This window comes from Pelodiscus sinensis, chromosome 24 (genome assembly GCF_052426305.1).
Source record: "Pelodiscus sinensis isolate ZL-2025 chromosome 24, ASM5242630v1, whole genome shotgun sequence".
Classification (NCBI taxonomy): domain Eukaryota; kingdom Metazoa; phylum Chordata; order Testudines; family Trionychidae; genus Pelodiscus; species Pelodiscus sinensis.
The window spans coordinates 7,175,789-7,196,610 of NC_143075.1; the positions used below are offsets into that span (position 1 = coordinate 7,175,789).

Genomic DNA, 20,822 nt, shown 5'->3' on the forward strand with positions numbered 1-20,822 from the left:
GATAACTAGGGGTTTTGTTACAATGCATAGTAACAATAGCCAACTGCCCGACAGGAAAAAAATATGCAGTCACAGCGTTCAGGTGCTTTACAGGTCATCTGATTAGTTTGGGGTTTTTTCTCCCTAAATACAGTACTGCCACTAACAAGCAGGGTCCCAGAGCCACATGACAATCCCCTGTGAGACACTGCACTATTAACATCTAAAGCAGAGCAGATATGCTCCAGCAGATTCTTGTAAGGTCATGCTGAGGCTAAAATATGTTTCCCAGTCAGATTGCAAGGCATTTATCTAGCAAGATGCTATCAATGCCAACGGCACTGTCTAAATAAAAGGCACAAGTGCACATCACTTACCTGTTCCAAGATCCAGCGGAGAGAGAGAGGAACACAACCATGTAGTGGGAAAAAATAAGAGAGAAAAAAAGAATGTAAACAATATAGAATGTAAACATCAAAGAAGCCAGGCATTAGAATTAGAGGCTCATGCAAGTAGCCCCTCTCCCCGCAAAAGTGAATAGCAATACTTCCATGGTAAAGGTAAGTTTTACTCAGGCCGTATTAACTACATCCTCATCCCCATTTTATACAACACTTTAGGCTTAGCTAAGTGTCAACATATTAAAGAACCCCAACAAACAAGCTAGAATTTTTGAAAGCAGAGACTTGCATCTAACATCCTCAATAACCTTAACCTTGCATAGTGAGAAAAGGTGGTTTTAACTAGCAATAAAGCTCACATTTTAGGTTAACTTTTCACCAAATCTAAACATGACACGGGAAGCCCATTAGACAAAATGTCTCAGAGGGAGAGCCATGTTAGTCTATCGTTTTAAAAACGAGTAGTCCTGTGGCACCTTAGAGATAAACAAAAACATATAGATAGAACCATAAGACAAAGGTCATGATTTTTGACTGCCTGCATTCCTGAATCAATTTTTAAAAGTGCTCCGGGCCCAACTGCACCCACTGAAGTGAAGGGGAGTTTGATAGATCCTTTAGCCCTTTTAAAAATCTGATCACTGATATAGGTCTCTAAATATGGATTTAGAGCCTAATTTGAGGATCGTATTGTTTGGAAAATAGTGGTCATTGGTTTTTATCAGAATACTTAGAGACATTTTATTTGCACCTATGATCTGAAGTCATAGCTTTACCTTTCACACAAGCTCATCAGAGCAAAAAAGGCTTGAAAAAAATCACATTAATGGCTATAGAACTTACTTGGCATTATTGAGTAGTAACCATAAAAGAATTTCACTGGAAGATGCAGACAGGCTGTTTTGTTACGAAAGAAAAACACAAAAGATGTGGCAAAACTACTCTGTTGAGCCCTGAGCAGACACGAAGTTTGTATCCACATCTGTAGCTGCAAAAAAGAGCTGCGGATATCCACATTCACACCTGTGGATAGAGGCAGCAGCATGGGAGTGGGGCAGGCAGCACCACAGAGTCGCTGCTGGGGGGAACTGGCTTTTAAGCTAGCACCAGCTCTTGCTTCCTCTACACCTTTGCTGCCTCTGATACTGAGGCAGCAAGGAGGAGGGGAAAATGCATGTAGTTGACAAGATTAACCAATAAGCCTAGGCATATCAGTTAATCATATAGTCAACTACACACTGACATCCCTAACATCCATAAAAGTAAGCTGCAGAGATCTGTGAATATGAAGTGGATATCCATGAATTTGCAAGGCTCTACTGCCGTGACTCCCGCCCGCATTTCACTCATTGCCTGTTCCCATATTTTTTCCCCTGGAACTGTTGCTCCAGGCCGCTGTGATGTTTCACAACAGAGCTGCTGGTTTTCAGGATTTTGTACCGTTTTAAGGCCTTGCCTCTCCAAAGTAAGGTAAATATGCACTTATCCTTAAATAATAAAACAAGAAATGTGTTAAAGGACAGATGGCTGGTGTTATTTAGACATCTTTCAAATGAGCCTCATAAGGAAGATTCTCTCAAAAGTATCATAAACAAAGAGATAACATCCCTGACCTGTCTGATGCCCTGGTTGGGTGGGGGGTGGTCATGGAATGGGAGTCATGAGAACCAAGCTGAAGGCAGTTAAAAAAAAGGGGGGGGGGCTATGACCTTTTGAACTGTGGGTCTTTTACAACCCTGCAGAACTAGAAATGCAGTGGAGGAAGGTGAATGTGGTGGCCAGTTGTAACTAGTCGAGGAGATCCCTGGGTGCAAAGAAATGAGTGAAAAGGCAAAAAGGAGAGGGGCTGTGAGCATCCCATGGCTGCTACCTTAACAAACCCCATCACACGGCCAGCAATGGCAGGATAATTCATGACAGACACACAAACTGAATTAACGATAGGGGGGAATTTGGAGGCTCAAGAGCATCTTCTCAGCCCTCCGAATGTCATGAGGATAAGATTAGTTCAGCTCCTTTAAATGGACCAGTACCATTTCCCCTCTGCCACATACCATCTGCCCATCAGCAATAACCACATCAAGTCCAGGAGGTGGGCGGGCAGGCAATCCCTGATAACACCTACAATCAGAGATGCCTGGCAGTGTTTTCTGTAAACGGTACGCTTTTGCGGCCACTCAGAAAATACAAATGCTACCCACGTGACTAGCAGAGCGCCCCCAGCTAAGTTTTGTGTTTCTATCAGTGGTGCACATTCACACATGCATTGGTGCACATGTAAATATTTATTCTGCACATGCATGGAAAAAATCTGCACACACATGGAAAAGATTAGAAGGAATATTGATGACTGGTCCTCCACACCCTTACACCCTCTTCAAAAAACCTCCCCATTCTCAAGCATTGGTCCCAACCTCTGAAATGAATGCATCAATCAGCTCTGGTATAGCTACCAACCTGAGTTTTTCATAATGGCTAAATGCAGGTACAGAGCTACCATTCAGGCCATTCAGGCACCAAATATGGCTATTATACAGGCGAGTATGTGTTCCATGCCTCCTAACGTGTTTCAAAACAAGCTTTAAGACCAGCATTTGCTGCTTGGCCAAGGTTTGAAAGCAATTAGTCGATGTTGATGAGGACATTGCTGTGCATCACAGAGCAAGAAAATCTATCCATCTGTGCCAAGAAAATGGGCTCAGAATAGTTTTGTTAATAAAGCTCTATCAGATTCAGCGGCACCCTAATGTTATGCACTTCTTTAAAAATTTTAATATAACAATCTGGTATAATGTAAAAGAGAAGAAAGTAGCGCTCTTGTCATATAACTGCAGTTGGTTTTAATTAGTGGTGCACACCAGTAGTACAGGACAGAGTTAATTTATTTTATTATTGTAATAACAGTGGCTGCTCTTTCCCAGGGTGGACGTCTAAAAGGCAACATTCAGTTTCGGGGAATCACTCTGTTACTTTTACTTTATTTTTTTATCTTTGCATCTAAAAGAGGCTGAAAGAATGTCTCCTCTTCGATTTAGACCAGGTCATTCAAACTAAGTGATGCATTTTGTATACCAATAGAGCTGTTAAAAAGTCAACAGAAATAGTCGCAATTCAATTGTCATGCATGTCAGCAGTCTGAAATTCTCTAAATAGGAGATTTAAACTTCCTCTTTAGAAAAGAGGAATATGTGCTTAAAGAAAGGCATAGTAAAGCCTTGACTACATGGGGAATGTTGCACTTATTTTGGTTTTAAGAGTAGTTCCGTTTAATTGAATCATGCTCCTAAATTATATAAACTAAAAAGAAAAAAAACACTCTTATTAGATCAACTACACAGGGAATTGTACCAGCTCAAATGTATTGGCTTAAATTGATACCTTAGATTAAACCTATGCAACGTAGGAAAGATTTAAGATGGAGACTGGATGTTTATTATATCAGCTCAATTCTTCAAACTGAGCATGTTATATCTTTATTGTCTTCAGTGAGAGGAAAGTACACTCAATACTTCCCAGAATTGGGTCCACAGTTCCTGATATTTTGATTTTTCTTTCCCAACCCTCCCTGCATTTCAAGTGGGTTTCACACAAGTTCTTATTAGCATCAGCTGTCATGCTAACTAGCATGCAGTTTGCTCCCTTTGCTTGCACTTCCTGCACTGTCCATCCCCCACATGAAAATTAAAATAAATATCTGGCAATATTTCAACAACCACCTTAAATAAAACTTGCCGTGTATGTTTCCACAAGGAGACTGCAAACTCCATTTCTATTCAGAATGTGAAAGATGATTCAAATTAACAGGACAAAACATGCCAGGAAGCTGCATTACCAACCCCGAGATGCCTATAAAACTGGGGCCAAATGAAAGTCATGCATAGAAAACATGAGTAATGTAAAGCTTTGCTATAGTCCTGATGCAGCCAGTGAGAAAGTGCTTAAACCTTCCCCGCCACCACCTCTCATCACGCCCTCCTCTGGAATGAGGCCACATGAGGACATCCCTACAAGAAGCACATGTCCTCAGAGGCCAATTTTCTTCCTCCATCTTTGAACACCTGTGCACAAGGGCAACCAGACTGTGTACCCAAACGTCAAAGTGATACTCAGGGCAGGTTGAGACCATGTGAACTGAAACCAAAGGAAACATTCACACGCCCCAAGAAGAAAAACCACTGAGGAGTCTCACAGTGCATCGATCAGCCGACCCACTCACCCCTCTATCATAGGCAGAAGCCACATAAAAAGAGTTGTCCATTCAAGTCCTGCCTCCTTTGTAGATCAGCACACTTTAAACAAAACTGCCACCAGATTATTTCACGCCAGAGCAGGATATACTTGCATGTGTTGCCTGGTGCTGCTTAGATCGTTCATTGATAGCAACGGATAAGAAATGAAAGCATGGCACTTGAGACATAAGGATTCACTGGACAGGAAAAAGCCACTTGGCCAACTGAGTATGTTGTGACTGGAGGTGTACGTAGATTAAGGTAGGGTTTTGTGGTTTCCGGTAGACGGTTGCGACTGACACAATGCTAAGAAATCAGCCTTTCCTTCTTCCTCTTCCTGTCCTGTGATCTTTAGCGTCACTTGTTAAGGTTCTGCTGCATGCAAAAATATTAGGAAATAGGCTCTCAACTGAAAGGGCAAAGTACTGCATCTAGTTTGGGAGAGTGTTGGACCTAGACAACTGCCATAAAAATGCACCAAATCTACTCACCTGTCCCAATAAAAGGGAGTGATATTTTGGGGCCACATCCACTTTATAGCATAATCCCATAGTGTAGACACAGCCTACAGCCACAGAAGGGGGTTTCCCATTGGTGTAGGAACATTGCCTCCCCAAGCAAGGGTAGCTTGTAATCAGATTTCCCCATTCCTCTGGGGTATGCTCATTGATCAGGGTCACTCTTATGGGAAGGAGGATTTGCTGCTGGTGTTACTCGTATCTCATACAGAGATTTACTTTTCCCTTCTGCCAATACGCTCCCAATGGAACTAACCTGCAGGATCTAGATTTCCAAGGACCCGGTTCTTCCCACCTTAGAATCAGATGCACGCACGCATGCACGCACACGACAAGAGTATATTTGAAGGGACCCATTAATCAGCACTCACAAACTGATCTCTTATATGTCCCTGGACTTAGTAGGCTGGGTTGCACAGCAATGCCAAGCTGTGAGCCTCATGGACCCTGGGACTCAATGGACTCCCCCACTGACCATGGCTCCATGCGATGCTGCCACTTTGAAACACTACAGGGAGCCCAGCATCAGGCTTTACGTGGCGTTTCAAAGTGGCAGTGCCATATGGAGCCGGGGTCAGCAGGGGAGTTTCCCTGCTGACGCTGGGTTGCACGCGGCTCTGCCAGTTTGAAATGCCACGTGCAGCCTGGGGCCACTCTCCAATGGGCCCCAGGTTGCACATGGTATTTCAAAGCATCAGACCCCAGGCTCCACACGGCGCTGCCACTTTGAAGTACCCCTTTCCCTTCTCCCCACTTGCTGCCTCTTTCTCATAGAAGCAGCACGGGGCGGGGGAGCAAGTAGTCGACTAGTGTACTGATTAGCTGATAAGCATTTGCTTACCGGATAGTCGACTAGCCATTCACATCCCTAAAAGACGGTCTTCAAGGAGTATTATGCACTGGTTCCCCAAGAACAAAGAGCTGGTGGGTAACAAACTCCACTGACAGAAGCATTCCTTTGTCATCCAGCTAACTAAATATCATGCCGGACCACGGATGTTTCCAGACCAGAGAGTTCTGGATTAGAGAGGTTAAACCTGTATAAGACCCCCCTGAGATTTGAAGTTGCAGGGACTTAAAACATTTGTTTAAAGCTAAACAACTGCATACGGCTTTGTCTACACTAGGGGTGTAATAGTATAGCTGATTAACCAATAAGCAAAAACGTATTGGTTAATGCTATAGACTACATGCATTTCCCCCCACTTTGCCAGTAAATTTCTTAGCAGGCTGGCCAGCAGCCCGGCTCAGTCCTGGCTTGCACTGGGTCTAGGACCTACCCCTGCTGCAGCTCTGCATTTAAAGTGTTTTAGGGGCCAGGCAGGCAGGCAGCATTTTAACTACCATGTCATTGAGACCTATATCCTGTCTTCACTAACCCTTGGCAGGACAGCGCATTGAACCTAAGCGGGCTGTTTTAATAAAAAGGGCTTAGCAATAGGGGTTTGGTAGAATGCAAACATTACAAACATAAAAAAAAAAAACCCAAGGTAGCTCTCTGCAATTATAACAGAGTCCACCATAACACAGACCAGATGTGCACTCCACATTCCAGTGCACTGGTTAATCTGGAGATTCTGAACTGCAAGCGACAATCGTCTGCAGAGCAATCCACATTAACCAGGTCCAACTCCATTTTAAAATGGCTTTTATTATTCCAGGGCTGAGGGGAGCTGATTTATCATCTTAAAAGACAGTTCACATTCACAGTTTAACCTCAGTTTACAGCTTTTATACCCTGTTCAATTGATCTCCCTTTCATCTTTCACATGCTGGATACATTTCTCTTTCGAAAAACAATGTGCTGGGCCACACTGCAACTGCTCACTGATTTTACACTGCGACCAGGTCTACGCTAAGGGTGGGTCTACTCAGCAGGGCTTACCTTGAAAAAAAGCTATGCACATTGAGCTATGTCAATTGCTTAGCCTAAGTCAAAATAGTTTATTTTGAAATTGGGAGCGTCTGCACAGCACTTATTTCCAAATAGAGCACTCGGCCTCCGACTTCCCTTACTCCTCGTACAATGAGGGTTACAGGAGTCGGCGTGAGAAGTCCCCCAGTTTAACAGTATTGTGACATTATTTCAAAATAAAGTTTCTGTGTAGACGTACCCTAAAAGCTTGCATCAGTTTAATCACGTCAGTTAGTGGCTTGAAAAATCCTTGCCCCTGAGCAACGCAGTTATGACGACATAACCCCCTGGGCAGTAGACGTTTTATGCTGAGCTTCTCCAGTCAACAGAGCGGCCACCTCTCACCAAGGCGGATTAACTATGCAGACAAGAAAAGTTCTCCCGTTGGTGCAGTAGTGTCTTCGCTGCACTGGCAGTGTGCAGAGTAGACCTGCTCTGGCTGTGTGCAGTTCCATTCACTCTAGCAGAGGTATTCCCACTCTACATCAGCATTAAGGAAAAACAAATCAAGCCCAATGGTCCAGTGTCCTTCTGATACTTGTAACACAAACCTGCCCATCTAATGAAACGTTAGTCTCGCTTACACTGGGACAGTAAATTGGGAGAAAGGATTTACACCCTCGTGTAACAGAGAGCACCACTTTATACACTGGGTGCACAACTCTGCCGAGGAGGGAAGGGAATCATGCACAGTTGTCCAAATTCATGCGCCATAAGGGGTGAGGTTGGAAAAAAGGATTAAATATCAGTCACCTTCTTTTCTACCCAGAAGCCCCCTTGAGTTGATTTGCTTCTGGGGACAGCACTCCCCTAAAACTAGGGAAGTGAACGGGTACCCATTTGCATAGTTAACTCATTGGTTAATGTGCAGTTACACACACTGCAGCCTCTGTTTTATGCAGGGGTGAGGGGACAGGCGGTAGCTGGTGAACTGGGGGAGCCAGCTTTTAAACCAGCTCCCCGTGCACACTGCACTGGTTCCCACGGAGCCAACTGCCCTCTCACGTGTAAGCCGTGTAACTGCTGAAATTTTTTTCAGCAGTTACACAATTACATCATTAAACGCATTTTAACATCCCTACCTAAAACTGCCTTGCTGCCAGCCCCCCTCTCTGTCCAAAGCAACTGTGTCAAAACTCTACCCTGCAGCCTCTGGAATCCCCAGCTAGCCCTTTTCCTCCAAGGCCTGGCACGGCAGCATTGCTCCCTTTCATGAACTACTTGGTTGTGCACAAAGGAAAAAAGTAACCGAGAAGCCTGAACTTGCCAGTTCATTGTTCGGGGGACAGCCTCACTGCTTCATCTAACGAGAGCATTTTGCAAAGTTCAAGCTGTGTCTAATTTGTCTGTTCTCCAAGTCTTCCAGCAATCAGAGCTTGGCTTGCCCAGCCTCCACTCATAACATAACACATGCAGCCATGTACGTGAGAAGGAAGGAAAGGGGTAGGAGTGGCCGGTCAGAACAAGCCATTTCACAGTGCCTGCATTCCAGCCCCCCTGCCTAACTCCTATCTTGGGGCGGGGAGGGGGGAGGGAAATGAGGGGAGAAATGGATGGCCTGAACTTTTGACCCTCGGTACAGACGCCTAACCAGAGGAGAAAAGAACCATAAAGGTGTCTGGTGAGGGGCGTGATCTCATGACAACCGTCTGCAGCTCGTTTCCTCACCATCCTCCTCAAAAATATGTGGATTGCCCATTTTATGACTGCCAGATGGCAGACCCTGCTGCCTGCAAACCTATCAGCCACAGTGACCATCCAACCTCCTTCGGGGAGGGCTGGATCCCGCCCTCCCCATGCCAGCACAAGGGTGTGGAGAGCTGCAAACCTCAAAGAGGCCGATGGCGTTGGTTCCAGTCCAACAGCACATCAATCTGTTTACAGTCTCATCCAAGGGATTCACACCATGAGCTGGACACAATGGTGTAGGAGTAGTAATTATTAATTTATACGGCAGCAAAGGTGTGGTGTGTGCTGTGCTTTAATAGACAAATGAAAGACGGGGGCTAGCTCTGAGGGCCTGATCTCCAAATGGAGGCTGTAATGCAAGGCACCATGTGTCTATGCCCAGAGCACAGCAGTGTTTATTTAAAAGACAATAAAAAGAATAGGAGGAAATTGTGAGTCCTAGCCTTGGGTTTCATTACGAGTGTGCAGTCATAGCATGAATGCAAGATTGCAACCTGGAAACCGAAGGCAGGTCCACAGAGTGAAAGTGGACAGAATAGCTCTCTGTGACCACAGTGTTCTGAAATAAACGTCACTGGTTCTGGAATAATCAAAGGTACATCTACACTACAGAGAAGACTGACTCTCCGGGGGTCGATCTTCTAGTGTTTGATTTAGAGGGTCTAGTGTAGACACCCTAAGTCAAATGCTGAGGGCAACCCCTGCCAGCATCCCGCACTTCTCATTCTGCAAGGAGTAAGGGAAGCCAATGGGAATGTGTTCTCCCGTTGGCATCCCATAGTATAGACACTGTGGCAGATCGGTTTAAGGTAAGCCGAATCCAGCTACGCATTTTGCATAGCTGAATGGCGTACCATAAGCCAACCTGTCTGGTCTAGTGTAGACCTAGCTCAAGTACACTTCGGAAGTAGAGTAATTATTCTGAAATAAAAAATACTTTTATTCCAGAACACACAGTGTCCACAGAGAGTGCTATTCCAGAACTGCTCCTGCAGAATGGCAACAGCTGTTCCAGTCCACTCCTCCCTGCACACAAACTCAAAGTTCCCACTTGTGGCCCTGTGACTAAGGACAGGCAATCGCATGGATCTGACCTGGGACAGGCATGATTGCCTCACGTACACTTCCTGCATGCAGCTCTTTAATTTTATTAAATAGCTCATTCTAGAGTTCCCCCCGCACTTTGCACTCCTTGCCTTGATCCATCATCTTCTATTTATGCAACATCTAGGTTAACCTTTCACCTCCATCTTCAGCCTCCAGCCATATTCCCAAGACCGTTTCTATTTCTCTCACGCTGCAGACACAAGAGCAGTTAGACAATACAATCCTAGATCCAGCACCGTGATCAGCATAAGCAGGCTTGTGCAACCCAATGGACCCCATGCAAACAGGGCTCCATGGTACAGTTGGAGCCTTCATTCATGACTATCAAGTTTTTGCAGGCCTCAGATCATATATTTCCCACCAAGCCCAAGCCGGCAGTCCAGGACCTGGCATGAGCCAGGTCCAAAGCAGTCCTGGGCTCACACCAGGTCCTGGATCTACTCCCACTGTGGCTCTGTGGTTTAAATGTAGTAGGAGCTGGGCTGTCGGCACCCACAACTCCTACTACATTTAAACTGAAGAGCTGCAGCGGCCCCTTTATGACTAATCATGTATTCAATACAAATTATATCGAGTACACGATTAGCCATTTACTCGATACTTAACATCCTTAATACAGGGGGAGGGAGGTAAGAGGTCCATACATAATTCTACTAACGCGCTCAAATTTTGGTTACTGGCCTGAAATGATCTAACTGCTCTTGAGTCCTCTCTAAATAAAGAGTAACTGAACATTTCATTTTTGAAAGAAATATGGGGGCCAGATCCAGCACTAGTAATACACATGGACATAACTCCCACTGAAGTCAACAGAACTGCACCCATTAATGGTAATAAACACAGGGCCAAAGAGCAAGGCTCTTACAGAGTGTTTTCTTAGTACTCAATCAACACAAAACTACTGAAGTCAAGGATTTGCTAAAAGTAAGAATGAGGCCTGCAGTTAATAGACTGCTACTTCCTTTGCTCCAACCCCATCTCCCAACGCCTGTTATGAGGGCCAGATTTAGTAGTGTGTCACCTGGCCTTGTTTTGTTACTTTCATTCCTTCTTCCTCGCTGCCACTTTAGCTGATAAAGCCCAAAAGTTCACAACCCCGCTGTCCTCAAATTCTCCCCAAATGTAGTGCCCATCCCTCCCATCAGCAATGAAAGAGATTTATAGCCAGGCCAATTGAAGGCCCCTCTTCTCCCTCCCCATACAAACATACCATCATGTCATAAAGTTCAGTCTGACCCTTTTTGTTGTTGCTTACCACAGTCCTGCTTTGGCTTCTGTCCTCAATAGTGATCAAGAAGGATAGTTAGCCCTAATTGCTCTGAGCCCCTCCTAATCAGTATAGGCACCACCTTTTTAATGGCCAGGAGAGAGAAAGGGAAAAAAAATAACCCAGACTTGACTCGGCCTTTCAAAAAGAAAGAAACAAAGCATGCAAGCTTACACTCTGGGGTTCTCTTCTCTCAGGCTATGTCTACACTAGAGTTCCTCCGGACTCTGCTGCGTCCAGGGAATGCGTCCGCTTTTTCGGATCAATTTCCGAAAAAGAGGGAGTGCTCTTTTAGAAGCCCTGTATTCCTCATTTTATGAGAAATAAGGGGTCTTCCAAAAGAGGAGGTTTTTCCCACATTGGGCCCCGTGTAGACAGACCAAATGTCAGAGAAGCCTCTTCTGAAAAAAAAAATTGGAAAAAGGTACGTAAATTGCGGTTCACAATTTGCGTACTTTTTTCCAAAAATAACCTGTAGTGTAGACACAGCCTCAGAGAGCTGCATGCATAACTCCAATGAAGGTTAGTGGAAATGCACACCCAGAATCCAGCATATACCCCTGTGATTAACAGACCTGGATTTAATCTGGGGTTGGATTCACTTCCCACACACGAGTAGTATTCCATTGACTTCAGTGAAATGGAGGACTTATATGTATACACATGTATATGCTGGGCTGCATGGTAAGTTTGCCCCCAAAACGAAATGCTCACCGGATCCTTTGTCCACACGGAAATGTTAAGATGTTGTACCAGATTACAGCATGGAAGGACCAAATGAGGTCACCAACTTCCATCAGAAAAACCACACATTTGTGCATGCAAAATAAGTAGGGTATGTCTACACTACCCCGCTAGTTCGAACTAGCGGGGTAATGTAGGCATACCGCAATTGCAAATGAAGCCCGGGATTTGAATTTCCCGGGCTTCATTTGCATAAGCGGGACGCCGCCATTTTTAAATCCCCGCTCGTTCGAACCCCATGCCGCGCGACTACACGCGGCACGAACTAGGCTTCCTAGTTCGAACTACCGTTACTCCTCATTCCAGTGGACAGGCCCAGTTACCCTCCGAGGAAGTTGAAGGTTTCTTATGCACCAGATTCTGCACTGAATGAATTTTATCTAGCTCCCTTCTCAGGGCACGTCTACACACCAGGGCTAAAGCTGAAATAAGCTAGGCAACCTGAGCTATGTCAATTGCGTAGCTGAAGTCGAAATAGCTTCTCTCAGCTTTTGGCGCTGTCTACACAGCAGGAAGTCCGAGAAAGAGCACTCTTCCTTTGACTTCCTTTACTCCTTGTAAAATGAGGGTTGCAAGAGTTGGAGTAAGAAGTCCTCCAGCTTGATATTATTTCAACATTATGTTGAAATAACTGCTTGCTGTGTAGACAAAGACTATGTCAATTTGAAATACCATCAGTTACTCCGAAATAACGGTGCTGTATAGACATAGCCTCAAAGACACAAATTCCAGGTCAACATTCTCCTGGAAATGGACAAGCTTCTGAATTTTTAACCAGCCCTGGTTTTGGTTTTCTCTAGAAGACCCAGCTTGGTCTTTGCCAGCTTTTTTGCCTTTCCCTATTTCCAGAGGTATGGCTCCATATTTGGTGCTCTTCCCATGTTGGTACTATTCACTCCCCTGACACCAGATTTCAGTGCTGTCACCATAAAGAGCTATTGCTCCTTGCTGTCTGTTGTAAAATCCGCTTGGGGATCAACAATAAATTCTTAGCACAAATGGGGTTTTCTGATTTTTTTTTTCTTTCCCCTCCAACATCTGGCCAGCAGAAGTGCTGATATGTCCCCCTTATTTACTGCGCTTCTGTAATTTACATCTCAATGCTAAACAAAAACCACATGCATGCATCCCATAGTGCCAAAGAGTCTAATAGTTAAAAATACTTATAAAAATACAGGAAGTTATTTACTGAATTTAACATGCACATTCCCTATAAAGAAGTTAACACCGGGAGAAAAACACGGTGTCTAATGTTAATTAACACAGGACAGGAAAATATTTTTTTTAGAGTGTGGTGTGTGGAATCTAGAAATGTTTTATAGTGGCGCCTGCCACACTTACTCTCTTTTCTATTAGCATTCTCATTATACATTTCTGTACCCTTCCTTTCCCTAAACCCCATCTCAGGAACCACTCTGAGGCTGTGTCCAGACTCAGGGGTTTTTTCGGGAAAAGTAGCCTTTTTCCGAAAAAACTTCACCTGCGTCTAGACTGCAGCCGCGTTCTTTCGAAATTAAATCGAAAGAACGCGGCTTTTCTTTCGATGGCGGTAAACCTTATTTCACGAGGAAGAATGCCTTCTTTCGAAAGTGCTTCTTTCGAAAGAAGGCGTTCTTGAATGTAAATAGGGCTTCTTCGAAAGAGAGCATCCAGACTCACTGGGTGCTTTCTTTCGAAAAAGCGGCTTGCTCTTTCGAAAGTTCCGCGTGCAGTCTAGACGCTCTCTTTCGAAAGAGGCTCTTTCGAAAGAGGCTTGCAGTCTAGACATAGCCTGACTGGGGTGCCTACAAGAAATTAGCCAGAGGGAGAGCCCAGGGGGCAGTGTTCCCTCTAAGATTTCCATCTGTGAGCAGAGTGAGTTTTGTCTTGCGCACCAATATTGAGGTCATGTGCGCTGGTTACTATGTGTGCCACTGTGTGCACGCCAGTTACTAACAAAATTACTTATACGCACGTGCACACACACAATTTAAAATGGTAAAGTAAGAAAAAATACTAAAACAACAGATAATTAACAAGGTGCATGACCCTGCCCCCACCTACCCACCCTGAAAACTACCCAGCTTGCTGGCCCGTGCCCCCAACACACAGTGTGTCCCAATCAGGACCCCACACAGCCAGCTGTTACCTGTGTAGGCCTGGCTAACTGCCTACCCCCCCCCACACACCCTGCAGTTGTGCCCAGCCTTACAATCTGCTCCCCCATGTCACCAGTATATAAGCCAGGGTCATATTATCTGCCCCCCAAACACAAACAGCCAGGACCTGGGCCTAGAGCCCACAGCCCAAGCACCACTGCCCAGAGACCTGTGCCCAGCCTCACGTCTCACCTGTTCCCTGCCCACACACATTGCCCAGAGACCTGTGTCTGTCCCTGCAACTTGCCTTCCCCTCTTCCCCCCAGAATTTACCTGTGCCCAGTTCCTCCCACCAGCATAGATGGCTGGTGCCTTTGCCCCCCACCCGGCTGGCTTCTGTGCCAGGTCCCTGATGTCCTTGGTCCCTCTGGCATGACCCCAGTACCAGCTTCACCGTTCTCCTGCCCAAGCTCTCATGCAGCTTGCAGCTTCTCCAGCCCCAGCTAACGCAGCAGCCTCCAGCCACGTGGCTCGCGGGTCCTCCAGTGCTGGCTACCCGTCACATGGCTGTGCGGCTCGGCATAGGAGGGGTGCAGGGTGGAAATGTTTTATGTGCACATGCACAAGCGCGCAGCTTAGAGGAAACCCTAAGGGGGGGGGGTTGTGGGGTTTTTTGGGGGGAGGGGTGTTATTTTTTTGTTTGAATACTTTCAGGTCATCTGGAACCACCAAGTTACACAATCACTAACCTATATAACTGCAGTATCCTCTGATTCGGTCTACCACCTCCCTTCCTTCAGACTCATGCTGCATCTTGTCTGACAAGCTCTACGGGCTTGTGGCAGTGTTCTCCAATGGGTTTATACAGCACTTGGCATAGACAAAGAGTGCTAGCCCTGACTGGGGATTTTCCACCACAAATTATAAACAACAAGAGCAAAGCCAGAATTAAGGGAACAAAACTCTTTGCTTGCACTGGCCAGAATGCACCCTTCCGTGGTGTTACTCCAGAGTGAAACTAAACATTTACAAGTGTCCGATTCTCTTTAAGAACAACGAGAAGTCCTGTGGCAACTTACAGACGAACAGATTTATTGGAGCATAAGCTTTTGTGGGCAAAGACCCACTTCGTCAGATGCATGCAGTGGGAATTCCAGAGGCAGGTATAAATATACAGGCATAAGAAAAGAGTTCCAACCAAGAGTAAGGTTAGAGATAACAAGGTCAATTCAGTCAGGGAGGATGAGGCCCACTTCTAGCAGCCAATGTGGAGGTGTGAATACCAAAAGAGGAGAAACTGCTTTTGTAGTTGGCTAGCCATTCATAGTCTTTGTTTAATCCTAAACTGATAATGTCAAATTTGCAGATGAATTGTAGCTCTGCAGTTTCTCTTTGAAGTCTGTTTTTAAAGTTTTTTTGTGGCAGGATGGCTACTTTTAAATCTGCTACTGTGTGTCCAGGGAGATTGAAGTGCTCTCCTACAGGTTTTTGTGTATTGCCATTCCTGATATCTGATTTGTGTCCGTTTATTCTTTTACGTAGGGACTGTCCAGTTTGGCTGATGTATATGACAGAGGAACATTGCTGGCGCATGATGGCATATATTACATTGGTAGATGTGTAGGTGAATGAACCCGTGATGGCGTGGCTGATGTGGTTAGGTCCTGTGATGGTGTTGCTGGTGTAGATATGTGGCCAGAGGTGGCACCGAGGTTTATTGCAGGGATTGGTTCCAGAGTTAGAGTTACTGTGGTGTGGTGTATAGTTGCTGGTGAGAATTTGCTTCAGGGATCATTGTCCAGGATGGGTTGTAGATCGCTGATGATGCATTAGAGAGGTTTTAGCTGGGGGCTGTAGGTGATGGCCAGTGGTGTTCTGTTATTTTCTTTGTTGGGCCTGTCTTGTAGCAGGATGCTTCTGGGTACACATCTGAATCTGTTGATATGTTTCCTCACTTCCTCAGATGGATACTGTAGTTTCAAGAATGCTTGGTGTAGATCTTGTAGGTGTTTGTCTCTGTCTGAAGGGCTGGAGCAAATGCAGTTGTACCTTAGTGCTTGGCTATAAACGATGGATCGTGTGGTGTGTCCGGGATGGAAGCTGGAGGCATGTAGATAGGCATAGCAGTCCGTAGGTTTTCAGTATAGGGTGGTGTTTAGGTGACCATCACTTATTTGCACTGTAGTGTCCTGGAAGCGGATCTCTTGTGTAGACTGGTCCAGGCTGAGGTTGATGGTGGGGTGGAAATTGTTGAAATCACGGTGAAATTCTTCCAGAGCCTCCTTCCCGTGGGTCCAGATGATGATGTCATCAATGTAGCATAACTATTGTCTTTAAATCATCCAACTCTGCCTTGTAATTAAAAGGTTACTTCCACGCAAGGACCAAATTCTAGCCTCCGTTTCATCCATACAGTTCTTGAATTGGAATGGAAGTGAGAGCAGGTTTTGGCTGCACTGGTTAATTTCACATGCACTGTGGGAAAGGCAAAAAACAAAGAGGGCTGGGGGGTGAGCCCAGATTGGAACTTCATTACACCCCCGGGGAAAACCAGAACAACTGACTTCAGGAGTGAATTTACATCAGTGTCACTGACAACAGAATGTGACCCTCCATGCCCTGGCTTGTGTGCATTTGTTAGACTGCGGTAGTTATTTGAAACCAGAGGTTTGTATGTAGGGTTTAATAAGAGCAAATCTAAGCCTTTATTCTTGGCTCCACGTGAGGCAATTTTTCAACAGCCCTGCATGGAAATCTGGGTGGTTTTCCAGGCCATCCATGACTCATTTTAATAGAATATAAAATGCCCACAATCCAGTTGGTTGCCTGTGCTCCATTTTGAAGGAAAAACAGTATGAACATATAACAGACCGCTGTTAAAATCCAACACCAGTAGTGCTAAGGCAGCCTTTATAACAGCAAACCCATACACACACAATGCATTTTCAAGCTGTCAAAAATCAGATGCATGTAGCCTGCTAACTAACTTCTCATGCTAATGCTCTCCTGCCACATAGGAGTGGGTAAGCCTCAACGGACTAGTAATTTTGCTTGCAAAAAATAACCCCATCTTATTCCACTGACTTTAAACCAAGGCATACTGAGCCAAACTGAGTTACACCAGGGCCAGTCATGAGTAACTCCAATGGAGCCAGTGGCATTTCCTTAAGATTTATATGAGTGTAAATGAGATGCACATTTTCAAAATGCTTCAGGGGGTAGTCGAGTTAGTCTGTAACACGAAAAACTTAAAAATCAACCAATAGCCTGGTAGCACTTTAAAGAGTAACAAAGCATGTAGATGGTATCATGAGCTTCGTGGGCACAACCCACTTCTTCAAATGATCGGAGTGTTGGAAGTCCAGATCCAAGAATAAATAAGGGAAGGAGGAAGGGGGAGGAGAAGGGAAAAAAATTGAAGGGGAGGAAGAAAGAAAGACAGTGAATAAATAAGCTTCAAAGGGATAGCCAAGTGAGTGTGTAACAGGAAAAGCTTAAAAAACAACAAATAGTCTAATAGCATCTTAAAGACTAAATAGTTACAAGAGGCTGATAAGAACCATTAGTTTGCACTTGGAAAGGAAGATAACCAACATCAAAATGGGTATTTAGGAGTTCCCCTATATGCCATGCAGTAGTAGCTGTCCCCATCCCAAGATATGAGAGACAAGTGGGTGGGCAGCAAGGGGGGGGGGGCAAGAGCCAATGCCAGTGAGGAGCTGGCTTTAAGCTGGCCTCCCACAAGCACCAGACCTGCCTGCCACTCCAGCCCACACTGGTGCCTCTGATAGAGAGGCAGCAGCACAGAGGGTGAGGGGGGCAGGTGAGAGCCGATAAACGTCGGGAGCTGGATTTTAGCCTGCTCTCCGTGCATGCTGGCTCCGTGGACCTGCCTCCCCTACTTGCTGCCTCCTACAAAGGTGGTGGGAGGGAGGGGAGAGTCAGGCACCACTAGCTCCATGGAGCCATCTGTCCCCCTCCCACTGCACAGCTGCCTCTATCAGAGGCTGCCAAGAAGCAGCCTCTGTCTGTGACCGGCCCGGGCTCACAACGGACAGAGATTGCTCTACGGCAGCTGCCCCGCCGCCTGTGGAGGTCCGAGTTCCTCAAGGAAAAAAAGCCTGCTCCATGTGATAGCAGAGCTTGGACCCCCCCACTGACAGGGGCTACTGCTACCCTGCACTACTGCCTCTGTATCAGAGGCAACAGTGTGGGGCGGCAGGTGGAGCTGGTCTGCACAGGGAGCTAGAGGCTCCCCAGGAGTGGAGGATGACAGGGGGTCCACGGGAGTGGGGTCGGGAGCTCACTGGATGTCGGCCACCGCCCCCAGGCACTATCACATAGTTGTGCTAACATTTGATGCGGTTACATGACTGTTCAATTACACACTAACACCCCTATTTCACACACACACACACACACACACACACTCTTCAAACGGAAAAATGGAGAACTAATATTAGAGACAATTTTACCAATACACCCAGTGTGTCTGGGGATGGTTATTCTGTCCGCTGTGATGAAGCAAGGCCACTCATGTAGCCCATTCACTAGCCTAGGCTGCCCCATCATTGATCTTAGCACCTTCTAATTTCCACTTGCAACTTATACTCTGAGAAACTCCACTCTGAAAGATGGTTTGGACGTTCTGATAACCATCCAGAGTTATTTTTCTCCTCCTACTTCAGGATTAAAAAGCAAATGCACCATGTAACGAATATTCATACCTACAGGATCTTGTCTACTTTGTCTGCAGAGAGCAGAATCTGTATTTCAGATAACTCTGCAATGGTAAAGGTGGCATCCTGGGTTTCTTTAAGATACATTTTCTTCTGCTGCTGGGTGCGAAGTCCATGCGTTCCTTTAAACTGGAGTGTCGATCCCTCTTTCCAAGGGTTTTGCAGAAGTGTGAGGAATGGGGGGGAATCTGAGCATTTTACTTGTTCCCTAATCTGTCAAGGAGGCACGAGTATCTACTCAACATGACTAACAAAGGCCACATCTTCACTCCATGGAAGATCCACGCTGCCGCAACTGATCTTCCAGAATTTGATTTAGCGAGTCTAGTTAAGACTCACTAAATCAAATTCAGAGGACACCCCTGCCAGCTGCCAGTATTCCTGCTTGTGCGAAGAGTAAGAGAAGCTGACAAGAGTGTTTGCTTCCATCAGCCTCCCACTGTGGAGATGGCGGGGAAATACGAAACAAGGTATGTCGATTCCAGCTATATAATTAACGTTGCTGGAATTGTGTATCTTGCTTCGATGTCCCCTTCTAGCATAAACCTGGCCAAAGACAAACCAAAAACCACCTAAGAAGATCAACAAACAATTCAGTTGTTGAGTGTGAACATGCACCGAAGGAAAAACCAATCTGTATATAGAAAAAGAGATACAATCACACGTGCACACACACACACTCACACGCACTGCTGCACCATTGGGTTCACAATTCTTTAATAACACAATCGCCTCAGGTACCTAGAGACTTTTACAATTTGGAAACAGTTTATTAATTGCAATTCCTGCTTCTCTGAGACAAAGGCAAGCACACGAGGCAGGCATGGAAATCAAAGTAAAGGTTTAGCGGCTACATTCTACAGGCTGTGGCTTTGCTGTAAATCCATAAACATTCCTATGACATCAATGGAGTGACACCAGTGTAAACAAGCGCAGAATTTGGCCTGCAACCCCACTGGCAACCAGGGGACTGCCATGTGCCAATTTTACAGCAGGGAACCACAGTGTGGCTTGGAGAGCACAGTTTTATGTAGCACATGTACATCCAATACAGATGCATTCACTAGTCCACACTAGTTTTTCAGCCTGTTCCAATGGCCCATTAACTAAATACCCCATTTCAATCCTTAAATAATTCTTCTCAATAGGCCACAATGTCCAAGAACACAGTTTCAAGGAGACATACAAGTGACCTCACATGGAAATCCTCAACACACCTGTTAATTGGGATCTGTAAAGTGATATGCATAACATCTATTTTTATGTCTATGTGTTAACTATGTGTGTGTGTGTTGGGGTCAGGAAGGGGGAAGGAGGAGAGGAGACAAGATAACCCATGCCCAGTTTTGCAATACAATGAATTCATATTTATCAAAAACAGCAGCTAATTATATGTGTCTGCCTTTCCTGACTCTTAAATACCCTCTTCATTGCAAAATTAATCAAAGTCAGTATAAAAGCTCTATGCACATCCTCTCAGCTTCCTCTATCTTAGGGTGTGTCTAATCTACGTGACTCCGTTGATGGAGCCACGTCGATTAGACAGGACGGCAAAGGGAAATGAAGCGGCGATTTAAATAATTGAGGCTTCATTTAAATCAAAATGGCCGCCACGCTGTGCCAATCAGCTGATTGTCGGCACAGCGCGGCAGTCTAGACGGGGATCTGTCAACTCCAGAACCCTTCGTCGGCAGATCCTTTATGCCTCGTGAAACGAGTCCATTCCTCTGCCCTCATGGCAGACCCAAGCACCATCTAGATCATCCCCGACAGGTGTGTGTCTAACCTGCTCTTAAATATTTCCAGCAATGGAGATTCTACAACCTCCCTAGGCATTCAGTCCTGTGCAAAAGCCCCCAAAAGCCCTGTAAATTAGGAATTAAGGAGCACCCAAACCTTGTGCTGGCCCTCAGAACACAGATAAATGTCATCCTTGATGCCATAGGTTTCTCACCCATCCCCTATATAGGAACTCCAGGGGTATGCGTCATGGGGAGGGACTGTTCTTTAACTGGAAAGAACTGTCTAGCAGGAGCTGGGTAGCCAGGTTTCCAGGATCCTATTGTGGGCGCTGTAGATCAGGTATAATAAAGCTCTCCTCCCTCTCAAAGCTGTGCTAGAATTATTTAATGTCTGTGAAGTACGCCAAGCAGTGT

At 45.5% G+C, this 20,822-nt stretch overlaps 1 protein-coding gene across 2 annotated transcripts in view; it reads right to left on the reverse strand.

Moving 5' to 3' along the window:
• SKI (SKI proto-oncogene) overlaps positions 1-20,822 on the reverse strand; it is a 165,012-nt gene that overhangs the window by 96,074 nt on the left and 48,116 nt on the right. The window lies entirely within an intron of this gene.